The sequence below is a fragment of the Artemia franciscana genome, chromosome 21 (genome assembly GCF_032884065.1).
Source record: "Artemia franciscana chromosome 21, ASM3288406v1, whole genome shotgun sequence".
In the NCBI taxonomy this organism is placed as follows: domain Eukaryota; kingdom Metazoa; phylum Arthropoda; class Branchiopoda; order Anostraca; family Artemiidae; genus Artemia; species Artemia franciscana.
In genome coordinates this window covers 1,124,931-1,137,382 of record NC_088883.1, presented here as the reverse complement: position 1 = coordinate 1,137,382, position 12,452 = coordinate 1,124,931, and the positions used below count along the sequence as shown (strand labels likewise).

The following is a 12,452-nucleotide window of genomic DNA, read 5'->3' as shown; positions in this document are numbered from 1 at the left end:
CACATTATTTTTAATAAATCCTTTCTTCTTTGATATTAGAATCCTCATTCGTCGAAATCCCTAAAACAAAATTGTTGAAAAGAAATCTTCATTTTCAAATTTAGCTGCAGTTGCAGCTAGAGTTGCCCTGCCTATGGTCTGGTCACAATATAGTTGACCACATCATAGGGGGCATAATAGCAGCGTATATAGCGTAATAATACAGTGACCAAATCATAGGCAGTCTGGGTAATGCGTGATGTGGGCACGATGTATTTTTTCTCTGAACGAGGTACTTTGTGTAGAAGGAATTGCCATCATTGAAACTTTGAAAAAAGCTCATTCTATTGGAAATAATAATTTCTAGTGTTCTTTTTAAGAATCAAAGGTGATTGGAGAGCAGACAGTCCCCCCACCTCCATTATTTATTCAAAAATGTCGTATAAACATTTTGAGATTTGCCATTTTGTTCAGCATAGTTGAAAAGCCAAGTAAATTACGTCTTTGGGGATACCCCCCACGCCAAGCATAAGAAGTTGTGCTAGTTGTTCATTCTTAACACTTGAGTTTGTTTTAGAAGGAGAGGTCTTATAAGCTTATAAGAGGTCTCATTCGATTGGAAATCGGAAGTTCTAGCGACCTTCATCAGAGTCAAAAGTGATCGGAGATCGCCTAGCCCCTTACGCCCTACTTTTCCTCAAACGCGTCTGATCAAAACTTGAGAAAGCCATTTTGTTCGAAGTAATCCAGAGAGCATATAACAATGCCTCTAGGATGACACAAGCTCCCAGGACCTGGGACAAGAGTTGTAAATTAAGCCCCCCAAGTCATAAAAGGTTGTTATTGAAGGGGTGGTTGTATGAACTTAGGAGGAGGTTCATTGGATTAGAAATTGAAAGTTTTAGTTCCACTCTTTACATTCAAAAGTGATTGGAGGGCAACTAGCCCTCTCACCTCTTTTCCCATATGTATCCGATCGAAATTTTGTGATACAAATTTTGTTCAAGATTGTCCAAAGAGTATACAACAATACCCTAAGGGTAGTTGAAAACACTGAGAGCCCAGGGAAAATGTTTTAAGTTATTCCCCGGGGGCGTATAAAATTTTTATGAAGGGGTGATCGTATAAGCCTTAGTGGAGGCTCATTTGATTGGAAATTTAGTTCTAGTACCCTTTTTAAGAGTCAAAAGTGATCAAAGGCCAACAAATATACCTTTGTGGTTAATAAAACCCTCCGGAGCCCAGGGGCAAGGGCTGTAAGTTACACGCTGAAGACGTATAAGGTTTTTATTGAAAATGATATTTCTATTAGCTTGTTTCTGAGTCATAAGTGACTGGAGGGGAACCACCCCCACCCCTACCCCCCCAGCCCCACCACCACGGCCATAATCTCCTAAAACACATCTAATCGAAATTTTGAGACAGCTATTTTGCTTAGTATAGTTGAAAGGTCCAGTAATTATGTCTTTGGGGGTATTAACCACCCAGTCCCAAGGGCAAGGTTTTTAAGCAGGACAATCCTTCCATTGTTTAAATATAGTATATGATATTCAGAAAAGTGGGTATGTTTGACTTTTGCTTTCCAAAAAAGACACAAGGTATTCAAGTGAGACTTTCAGAGAATGTTAAGGAGAGTGCTGAACTAAATCAAAACACGCTATGTGCATATGGGTTGTCAAAAGAGCGAAAACCAAGAATGACTGAGTATATTAGCTTGGATCTCTCAGAAAATGATCAGGGAGATGAGCAATTGACCATAATGGTAATATTTGCTGGCTATTATTACTAATACTATTTCAAAAACTACTGCTTCTGTAGTAAGTACTTCCGAAGCAGAGGATATTGAAATAACATCTGAGGAAATGGCGTCTCAGCAATATTTTTAGAGCTCCTTACCGTGTCAACATGAAACTTCCGGAGCATCATAAGGAGGATGCTCCTACTCCTGCCACTACTAATATGATCCTAGCACTACAAAGGTTAAGCGTATGTATGCGAAAATTCGATAGTACATTGAGGAAAAATTTGACCTAAATGAAAAAAAACACTATATGCATGTAGATTGCCAAAAGGTTGTATCTCAAGAATGCATTTGGGCATAAAATAGGAATTTTCAGAGAAGGCTAAAAGGGAATATCAATTCACCAAAAGGTAATAAGTGTATGCAACTACTAGTGTAATTTTTACTGCTATTACAACTAATGCTTCTAAATTACTCCAACTACTAATTCAATTTCAAATACTTGTAAGGCTAAGAGGATTAAGATGAAATAGATGTCAATAGAGCGCATCAGGAATATTTTGGAGCGGCTTACCATATCAAAATGAAACATCCGGGTATCATGAAGGGGATGTTCACCTGACCCAAAGGCCGCATGTATATGCTGCTTCTGCTATAAATACTGCTGCTACTTCTACTAATGATATGACTACTACTTCTATTGCAACTATTTAAGGGCTAAGGGTACTAAGCTAAGAATTCAGAAAGTCTATCGATATACAGGTTATCAAAAAGGCATATTGGTAATGCCATTCAGTTGAAACTTCCAGGACTTGATGAAGGGGCTGTTCAACTGACCATAAGCAATATGTTAATACTACTAATACTACCAGTACTAGTGTATATTACTGTTAATACTACTACTAGTACTAATATTACAGCTATGACTACTATTGCAATTATGCTTAATGGTATGACGGTAAAATTTCCAGATATATTGAAGCAAAAAGACGAAATCAATCGCAACAGGTCTTCTGTGTGCCAATTGTCAAAAGGGCATATCAGCAACATTTGTTTGGTTTATGAAGTGAAATCTTACAGGGCTTCTTGTAGGTGATGCTGAACTAACCAAATGACAATATTTGCATCCCAATACTGCTACTCCTGCTCTTACTACTACTAATTTTACTAGTAGTGCTATTACTACTGCTATTAAAGACAAAGTTACGAAAACTGATTTTACTAATACTGCTACTGCTACTAAAGCTATTGGTATCAAGGCGAAAGGGTTACAAGCATTGTCAAAAAGATAACACGGGAACCTCTCTAGAACAGCTAAGTAGGACCTTTCAGGGTAATTTCTTATGGATTTTGAACTAGCAAGAAGGAACTATGTGTATACTATTAATGCTACTACTACGATTGCTGTAACTAATGACGGCAAAGGTATTAAGATGAAACTTTTAGGGAATGATTAGGTAGATTTTCTATAAACGATGAAACTATGTGTATGCAGGTTTTCAAAACGGCATATAAGCAAAAGCATTGGCACTGAAACGCCACCACAGATAACAATTTCATAGAAACTTTTAAAGGAGCTTGTCCAATTGAAAATCAAAATATTCTAATGGCCTTTTTAAGAGCCAAAACTGATTGAAGGGCAAGAAGCCCTCTCCCGAAGCCCATTAGTTGTCTCTAAGAATATTGGGCATGTCAACCCTCCGCAGTTTTACAATTTTGATTTGATTACAATTTTTACAATTAATTGTTTCAAAATTTTCTAAAGGGTGAAGGATAATTTTCCTTCACCCTTTCAATTTAATCAAATCAAAAGATTCAAAGTTTATCCAAGTTGTCAAAGGGCATGGGTACAATTTTTTTTTGGAATGGTATTAAGTTTCCTTTTTCAAATCAACTCGAGAAAGTATAAAACTAAATTAAAAACTACTAATTGTTTCAAAATTTTCTAAGGGGTGAAGGAAAATCTTCTAGAATATAGAAATAGCATGCCAAACTATGAATTCTAATAGAAAAAGAAACTTTAAAAAATATTATTATTTCCTTTTTCCATAAAAAAGGCAATTTCAATAATAAACGAACAGAAAACAAATTAAAAAGCTTTTTCCATAAAATAATTTTTTCAACGAAGAGCAAAGAGCTTCACTAAACCAAAACTGCTCAAAATTTAACTCAAATAATCGTCCAAGCGTAAAACTAAGACAAATTACTATAATTGAATAAATGAAACCTAAAACAAACAGAAATGAAACTAGGCTGACACCACCAATGCCTTTAGAAGACCTAAACTAGTTTTTGCACTTTACAAAACAAAATGAATGTGGATTGACATTTAAGTATACATCTACTAATTTTTATTCCTTACAGTCAAAATAATTTTGATCTATTAAAGTAAAAAAAGAGTAATATTTAATCTGCATTTTGTTTTCGGTAAAGCGCAACTATGTTTTGGTCTTCAGAAGGCATTGGGCTGTCAGCTCTACTCAGGATAATTCCGGCTCGTTTTGATTTTGACTCGGCTATTTATTGTAATTTCTGTTCATATTGGGTTTTACTAATCTACTGATGTTGATTTTCAGTAGAGTTGTATTTCAGAGTTCAAAGTGTCATCATCTAAATCGGATACTGCTTGGACATTATTAATTTAGTAGGTTTTATGTGAAGAAAAAAAAAATTCGCAATAGGGATTATAGTGACGTATAATCCCTACTTATACTTACTAACCTACATGTTGAAGATATTGCACGGACACTATCTCACACTGAAAATAACGAATTCAGTTACTTTTTAAAGGATTATTTTAATCGGATGTTAGCTGTTTGACAGCATGGTGAGTAATAAACTGATTTGATTTTGGACTTCGACTAATTGTCCATATTTGTTGGTTATACCATTATGACGGAATATGTACATTCGTCGGTGTTGAATTTCGTGCAATCTAATCTTAAAGAAAGAGTAAGTGATGAAGTTATTGCTAACCATGCTGTTGGTTTTTTCGATGAAAAGTCTATTTTGGCGGATAAAATAGAACTTTGGTCTCGTGTTTACGAGAGTGAACGTGTGCAAAGACGCCAAGGCGATCAAGCTAATTACCGTCACATTAAGGACCTGATGGAAATCTTCCAGAACTGCGACAGCAAAAATTTGTCTTTGCCTACATACGTAATTATTTTGCCTACCGAGGTTCCTGTTATTCCTAGTGTGGCTTATTCTAGCTTCGCCTCAAAGCTTGTAAGCATTGATTCGGAACTTAAGCAAATTCGTGAGAAGATTTTGTCGTATGATTTTAAATTCCCCCCTCTTAGCAGCCCTGGCCCTCAGTCATTGAATCACGATCTGACGACTGTTGTTATTTCTAAAGTCCCATCGGAATTAAATAATCTTGCCAAGCGTCGCGAAATAAAAGACTCTATTCCAGGTCATGAATGCATTCATAGAATTAAGCCCTCTGGCGATAAGCTGGTGGTACGAATTGATAAGATTGCTGTAAGGAACTTTTGCAATGCCGTTCCGTCTGTAATGAGAGATTGTGACGTCAAAGTAAAAGAAACGAAATATATTGGAATCATTAAAGGTATACCGACCAATTTTGATGAGGGGATGTTAATTGATTGTGGCAATATTACTCATGCGAAACGAATAGGCAATTCTTTGGCTGTTAGAGTGTTTTTTGAAAACGCTGTTGCGCTCGCTAATGCACTTCGACTTGGTATAAAGATTGGGTATGAGATATATCGAGTTTACGAATTCCAACGCCCACCCAAATGCTGTTATAATTGCCAATCACCAAATCACTTAAAATCAAATTGTGATGAAGAAAAATGCTGCTCCCGTTGCGCAGGGCAACATGAATACTCACCTGATTCTCCTTGCCAGGCTGCACCAAAATGTGCGAACTGTCAAGGCAATCACGTGTCATTCTCAATGAAATGCCGAATTCTTCGTGAACTTCTGTCGAAACGATCGTCCTATTCAAGAAAATGAGTGCTAAGACTAACTTCACTATAAGTTCGTTCAATATTAACGGTACTAAGGATAAAGACGTTTCTTTAGATCAGAAATTAGAAAATTTTGATCTTTTAGTCCTCCAGGAACATCTCCTACCTTTAGTGAGCTTAAACTCCCTACGGAGAAGTAACGAACACTCAGTTTTTTCTAAAAGTACACGCAAAACCTCTGGCAGACCATCAGGTGGCATGGCATGTTTAATAAAAGAGACGCTGTTTTCACCACCCCCTTTATGTTATTATAAGAGTGATTGTTATATTGCTATCCGTCTTGCCAACCTTGTCCTCATTAATGTTTATCTCCCCTGCGACCAGAAATCCCTCCGAAGTTTAACTAAATTTACAAAATCTTGCGCATTAATAAAAAGTCTTTTGAATGGCATTGAGAGTAATGGACTGGATTGGTTATTAATCGGTGATCTGAACTGTAACATTAACTCTTCATCAGTGCGGACTGAGCTTCTTTTGGATTCCCTACCGAATAGTTACAAAATTTTGAAGAAAGATGCCTCCCATTCCTATATCCATAATAGTGGCTCACTTTCGGACATTGACCATTGTGTCGTTTCTTCTGGTCTCATCTGTGGCGAAGTCCATGTTGATCAGGATGAGCGTGATTATGACCATCTCCCCCTATCCCTCACTGTGACCCTTAGTGCTACTGCTGAAAAGAACCTTCGTCCTAATTCTAGAAAATGGATTTCTAAAAGATAATGGAACAAAGCTAACTGACCTCTTTATTTTTCTACGCTTGTTAGCCTTCTATCAATGATTAAAGTCCCTTTTAATCTGTTGTGTACAAGCGTTGGGTCCCCACAAGCCAGAATTCAGCTTAATATTTATTATAGCCACATTGTATCGTGCTTAAAGAGGTCTGAAGAGGTAGCTGTTCCCCTATGTCACTTTCGAGCACAAACAAGAAGTTCAATTTGGAAGAATGACCCAGAGCTCAAAACAATAAAAAATCGGGCTAAATTGTGGCTAAAAATTTGGATAGCCTGCGGCCACCCTTTAAGGGGTAATGTTTTCAATATTAAACAAAGAACAAAGCTTGATTTTAAACGCTATCTTCAAAAAATTAGGTATAATGGTGCCGAATTTCCTAAGTTTCCTAGCCAGTGGAAAAAAGTTATTAATGTCGCGAAGTTCGATAGATCGCCTACGGCCGACCGAATCCCTAATGTATCATGGATCAATCATTATAGTAACATTTTCGATATAGTGATATATGCGGTTCATTTTCGTTTTGCCAAGCTCTGTTCTAGCCTATTGCCTAAGAAAATCATTCAAGGTCATGTACCTCCCGTTTGTGTTGACCGTGTCAAAAGAATTGTAGAGACTTAAATCGAAATCTTATGATATAGACGGTATCAGTGCTTTTCACCTCAATACCGAATTGGAGGAATTAGTTTATCACTTGCAGTTACTTTTTCAGATGTGTTTATGCTCTTCTTTTGTCCCTGATTCTTTTTTAGTTGGTAACATTACGTCAATTTTGAAACGTGGCAAGGATCCAACTAGTTACGCTTCGTATAGGCCTATTACGGTTACTTGTACTTTAAGTAAAGTATTTGAATGTGTTTTGTTCCCTTATCTCCTGTCTAATGTATATTATATGTGTAACCAGTTTGGCTTCAAGCCGTATATAGGATGCCAACATGCTCATCGTGCAATAGTTTCGCTATTACTTGAAGCGCATAAAAATGGTTTTTAGGTTCATTTTTGTGCACTCGATGTTGCAAAAGCTTTTGATTCAATATGCCATAGCCAACTTTGGTATTCTTTAATCCAACTTGGTGCAAATGTGTCTATTATATCAACTCTTCATTTTTGGTATGCTAATTCATATGTTCGACTCAAGTCAGGTGACACCTACGTTGGTGATATCCCCATCCGTTCTGGTCTTAGGCAAGGAGGAGTCTTATCCCCTTATCTTTTTCATGCTTGTCTTTATTCTGTTTTGTCACGTATTAATCCATCATGTTTTTTAGGCCTAACTAATCTTACGTATATTGCATATGCAGATGATTTACTTTTGATCAGCCACACTAAATCTAGCCTAATTAAGTCGACCCAGCTTGTTTCTAAGTCTTTTGAGGAAATCGGCCTCAAACTTAATACTGAAAAATGTGAATATTTGGTTTTTAATGCTAAGCATCAAAGTAGTGACCTTGATTGTGGTTATTTTTCAGTTAACCTCGTTTCTTCGATTCGGTTGCCTGGTATTAGTATTTGTTCATCTTTATCGGCTTTTCGATCTTGTGGGCTTAATGATATTAAAAGTAAACTTAAAATTGGGTACGCGAAAATTGTCCCGAACCGAGGCAGATTTTCACGAAAGGCTTTATCCAGACTTTATTCTACATATTGTGATCATTCTATATTGTTTCTTTCTGGTTTGCGCCCTTTTTTTAATAATCAAGATTTGCAAGGTATAAGAGTTCTGTATTTTCGTTATTGTAAATATCTATTGTATCTGCCGCGTTCTTATAGAAATCAGAAGATTATCAGAAAGTTTTGTGCCACTGATATTATTTTTGTTTATAAAAAACTCTATGCTAGATTAGGTGCTGAGGCCTGTCAACACTTGGGTCCTTACCACCCTTTGATTAGACTGTATTAACTGTATTGTTTGTGTTATTTTGTTTTTCTTTCATTAATGTTTTTACTCCGTTTAAATTGTCAAAGAAGGGGGTAACAAATAAATTAATATTAATTATTATTTGTGGCATTTTGCCCTTGGGGGATTATATGACTACTTCTGCTTATTTTTGATTTAACGGAGCTCCTTACTTTTCTCTGAAAAAATTATTTTGTGGAAAAATTTTGTTAAATCATTACGAATAAAGAATAAATGAAACCTATTAGGTTTGTTATAGCAGATCCTTCCTAAGGTATTTCTTATGTAAACCCAGACAAATTTAGATTCAGTATAAGAACATTTTGCTGTGTGTTAACATGGATGAACATTTTGAATTAGAAATATCTTTGAATTGTGACTGTTTTAAATGTAAAGGCCCTTACCATAATTTCAGCAATTCTTATGAGATTAGTAAAACAAATTTAGATATTGTGGACTGTAGAAAAGACAAGAAGAATCTTGGTTGATGTGGAGAGAAATTTATACAGGGCAAAAGGAGGGTCACACAAAAATAGGTTTGATGCATCAGAAAAGGAACAGGAAAATCAAAATAAGACGTATTGAAAAGAAGGATTTCTCTACACAGATATCTCAAAATATACTAGAAAAGACAGTGATGAAACCTCAAAGAAAGAACATATAACAATGAATATAGTATTCAATTCGAACTAAGAGAAGAGAAAAAGTGTCCTTTCAAGAGGGAACATTAGGAATTATTCAATGAAAGGGAAGTCAAACATCCAAAATCGTCCTGAAAGAGCTCCAATATATTATTTTACGACAAATCTCATTACTGATATGCTTGATAAGTTTTGTAACATAATCATATGTTACAAAATGTCACATGGATGTGATGATTATTCTTGAAGGATTGCTTAGCAATAAGGAAAGGGAGGATGAATTAACACCACCAAATCATGGCAAATGTTATTTCATTTTTTCTTAACAGTAAAACATTATTTTGAAACCAAATTCACAGGAATTTTGAAAAGACTGAAATCTCTCAAAAATACTGTCAAATCGAAATGAAAAGAAGACCAATGAAACCACCAGTATTGAAAGCTTTCTATAGGTACGGTCGGGGGCGTAGCGACAGTATTTTTATGAGGGGGGGCAAGAGGGAATGCTATTGAAGCAGAGGCTATTCAAGCGGTAGTGAAAAAAAAAATACTATTTAACAAACACACACTACTTGGTGAAATAAAAACATTATACAATACATTATAAACAATAAACACACATTAAACAATCAAAAATATAAGTGCTGATGCTTGGGTTTTACTAAAATTGTCAGCAATGAGCTGTTGCAAGCGACAGTAATACAGCGTAAACAACTTTTTGTGTGGGCGAAGGTAAATATCGTACACACAAGAATTTTCAGCTACATTCACCACTAATACTGCAGTACATACCCCCCCCCTCCTACCCGCACCCCCATGCCTACCACAGGATGCTTAATCTCATTCTCGAACCAAGCTCTACTCGGGTATTGCGCTATTCATTTGTTCGTAAATTTGAATGGATTTTGACTCTGTAAGATTTGAATTGTTGCACTGAACTTTTAATATACGGGATCTGCATTTTGCAACGCGGGATTTACTGCGAAAAGCCTATGGCTTTCTCCTGCGTTCAATAAAATAAATAAATAAATATTATTTATAATTTTTTTAAATTGATTTGTTTGCAGGCAGCGCACTAGCGCTGTCTAAGTAAAGGTATATGATAAGTCAAAACATTACCATAAATTATGTAACATCATATAGTGACATACTCCTTACATTTGAATAACGACTGTATTTCAAATTTTAAAGTATTCAAAAAATCTTTTTGATATTAAAATTTGTCAATAAAGTGCTAACTCATAAAGTAACATCATATAGTGACATACTCCTTACATTTGAATAGCGACTGTATTTCAAATTTGAAAGTATTCAAAAAATCTTTTTGATATTAAAATTTGTCAATAAAGTGCTAACTCATAAAATTAGTTTTCTGTTAATCAAATTATCTTTTATTAATTATCATGGTTCCATCAAATTATAGCACTTAAATTTGTTTAGGCCTTGTGTTTTGTATCAATTTTTTCATTTGTAGTCCGTTTATCTTGTGAGGTTTTCATTATTTCTTGGTAAATTATTGAGTATATTTAGTTGTACTTCTATTATTTTCTGTCTCTGTTTATTTTCATTTTCTTAGAAGCTGTAGATAGTCTTTCAATTGAAACTGCAACGATTGGAGAAACTTCTATTTCTACTCTATTGCCTCAGCATCAACGGCTACCTGTGGGAATTGCATCCAGAATATTCAACTTAACATCTGCATTAGATTCCCAAAATCTGGACATCAATGATGAAGGTATATTTGAAACTAGTAGTGTTGGGAACTTAGTTTGAAAAAGAAATATTTAGTCAAACATAAAAAGTTTTTGTAAATTTTACAAGTATAATATCAACAGTATATTAAGCAATATAAACAACATAACTCACATTCAAACATTTTATTAACCTCAAAAATTGGAGAGTAAAAATAAAAATAAAAATCAACAAACTGGCTATATAAACTTAAAACAACAAACAAATATAAATACTGGTCAGTGTGCACAAACCCTAAATTACAATAATAATGTTTAGTTACATTTCAGTGATAACATCGTAAATTTTAAGATCCGAACACCCACTCGTAAGTTAAAAATGCCTCATTTTTTTCTAATTTTTCAGAATTGACCCTCCCCAGGAGCATCTGAGACATAAGATATTGATATATATCAAGTTTCATTAAGATCCGATCACCCATTCGTGAGATAGATACGTCAATTTTCACGTTTTCCAAGATTTCCCGCTCCAAATCCCCCAATTTCTCCAGATCTGGTCAGGATTTAAAATAAGAGCTCTGAAGCACAAGATCCTTCTAAATGTCAAATTTCATTAGGATCTGACCACTCATTCGTAAGAAAAAAATACCTCATTTTTTCTAATGTTCCCGAATTAACCCCTCCCCCTAACTCCCCCAAAGAGAGCACACCTGGCCTGGTTATGTCAGTCACTTATCTTGGACTTGTGCTTATCCTTCCTACCAAGTTTCATCCTGATCTCTCCACTCTAAGCGTTTCCCAAGATTTCCGCCCCCCCAAACTTTCCCTAATGAAACTGGATCCGGCCGGGATTTAAAATAAGAGATCTGAGTTACAAAGTCTTCCTAATATCAAATTTCATTAAGATCCAATCACTTCTTATGAAGTTAAAATGCCTAGTTTTTTCTATTTTTTCAGAATTACCCCCCCCCCCCCCCCAAAGAGACTAGATTACGTCAGTCACGTATCTGGGACTTGTGCTTATTTTTCTCACCAAGTTTCATCCCGATCCGTCCACTCTAAGCGTTTTCCAAGATTTTAGGTTCCCCCCTCCAACTTCCCCCAATGTCACCGGATCCGGGCAAGATTCAAAATGAGAGCTCTGAGGCGCGATATAATTCTAAATATTAAATTTCATTAAGATCCGTTTACCCGTTCGTAAGTTAAAAAACCTCATTTTTTGTTCTAATTTTTCTTCTCCTTTCAGCCCACCAAATGGTCGGATCGGGGAAAACGACTTTATCAAGACAATTTACGCAGGTCCCTGACACGCCTACCAATTTTCCCAACTCCCCCCAAAGTCACCGAATCCGGATTTAAAATAAGAGCTTTGAGACAAGATATCCTTCCAAACTTCAAATTTCACTACAATCCAATCACTCCTTCGTAAGTTAAAAATACCTCATTTTTTCTAATTTTTCAGAATTGACCCTCCCCCCTCCAGCCCCCCTAAATAGAGCAGATCCGTTCCGGTTATGTCAATCACGTATTTAGGACTTCTGCTTATTTTTCCAACCAAGTTTCATCCCAATTCCTCCACTCTAAGCGTTTTCCAAGATTTTAGGTTCCCCCCTCCAACTTCCTCCAATGTCACCGGATCTGGTCAGGATTTAAAATAAGAGCTCTGAGACACGATATTCTTCCGAACATCAAATCTCATTAAGATCCCATCACCCACTCATAAGTTAAACAAGAGCTAAAAGCTCATATGGCACTTGTGACGAGGCGAGAAGAGCT

The 12,452-nt window shown here is 35.8% G+C and overlaps 2 protein-coding genes across 2 annotated transcripts in view; one reads left to right on the top strand and one right to left on the bottom strand.

Moving 5' to 3' along the window:
* LOC136040917 (zinc finger protein 271-like) overlaps nt 1-85 on the bottom strand; it is a 47,185-nt gene extending 47,100 nt beyond the window's left edge. The window contains exon 1 of the mRNA XM_065725336.1: nt 4-85. The gene's annotated coding sequence lies outside the window, so the exon portion shown is untranslated. The remainder of the gene's footprint in view (nt 1-3) is intronic.
* LOC136040913 (zinc finger protein 271-like) overlaps nt 1-12,452 on the top strand; it is a 298,248-nt gene that overhangs the window by 232,932 nt on the left and 52,864 nt on the right. The gene's annotated exons all lie outside the window — the stretch shown is intronic.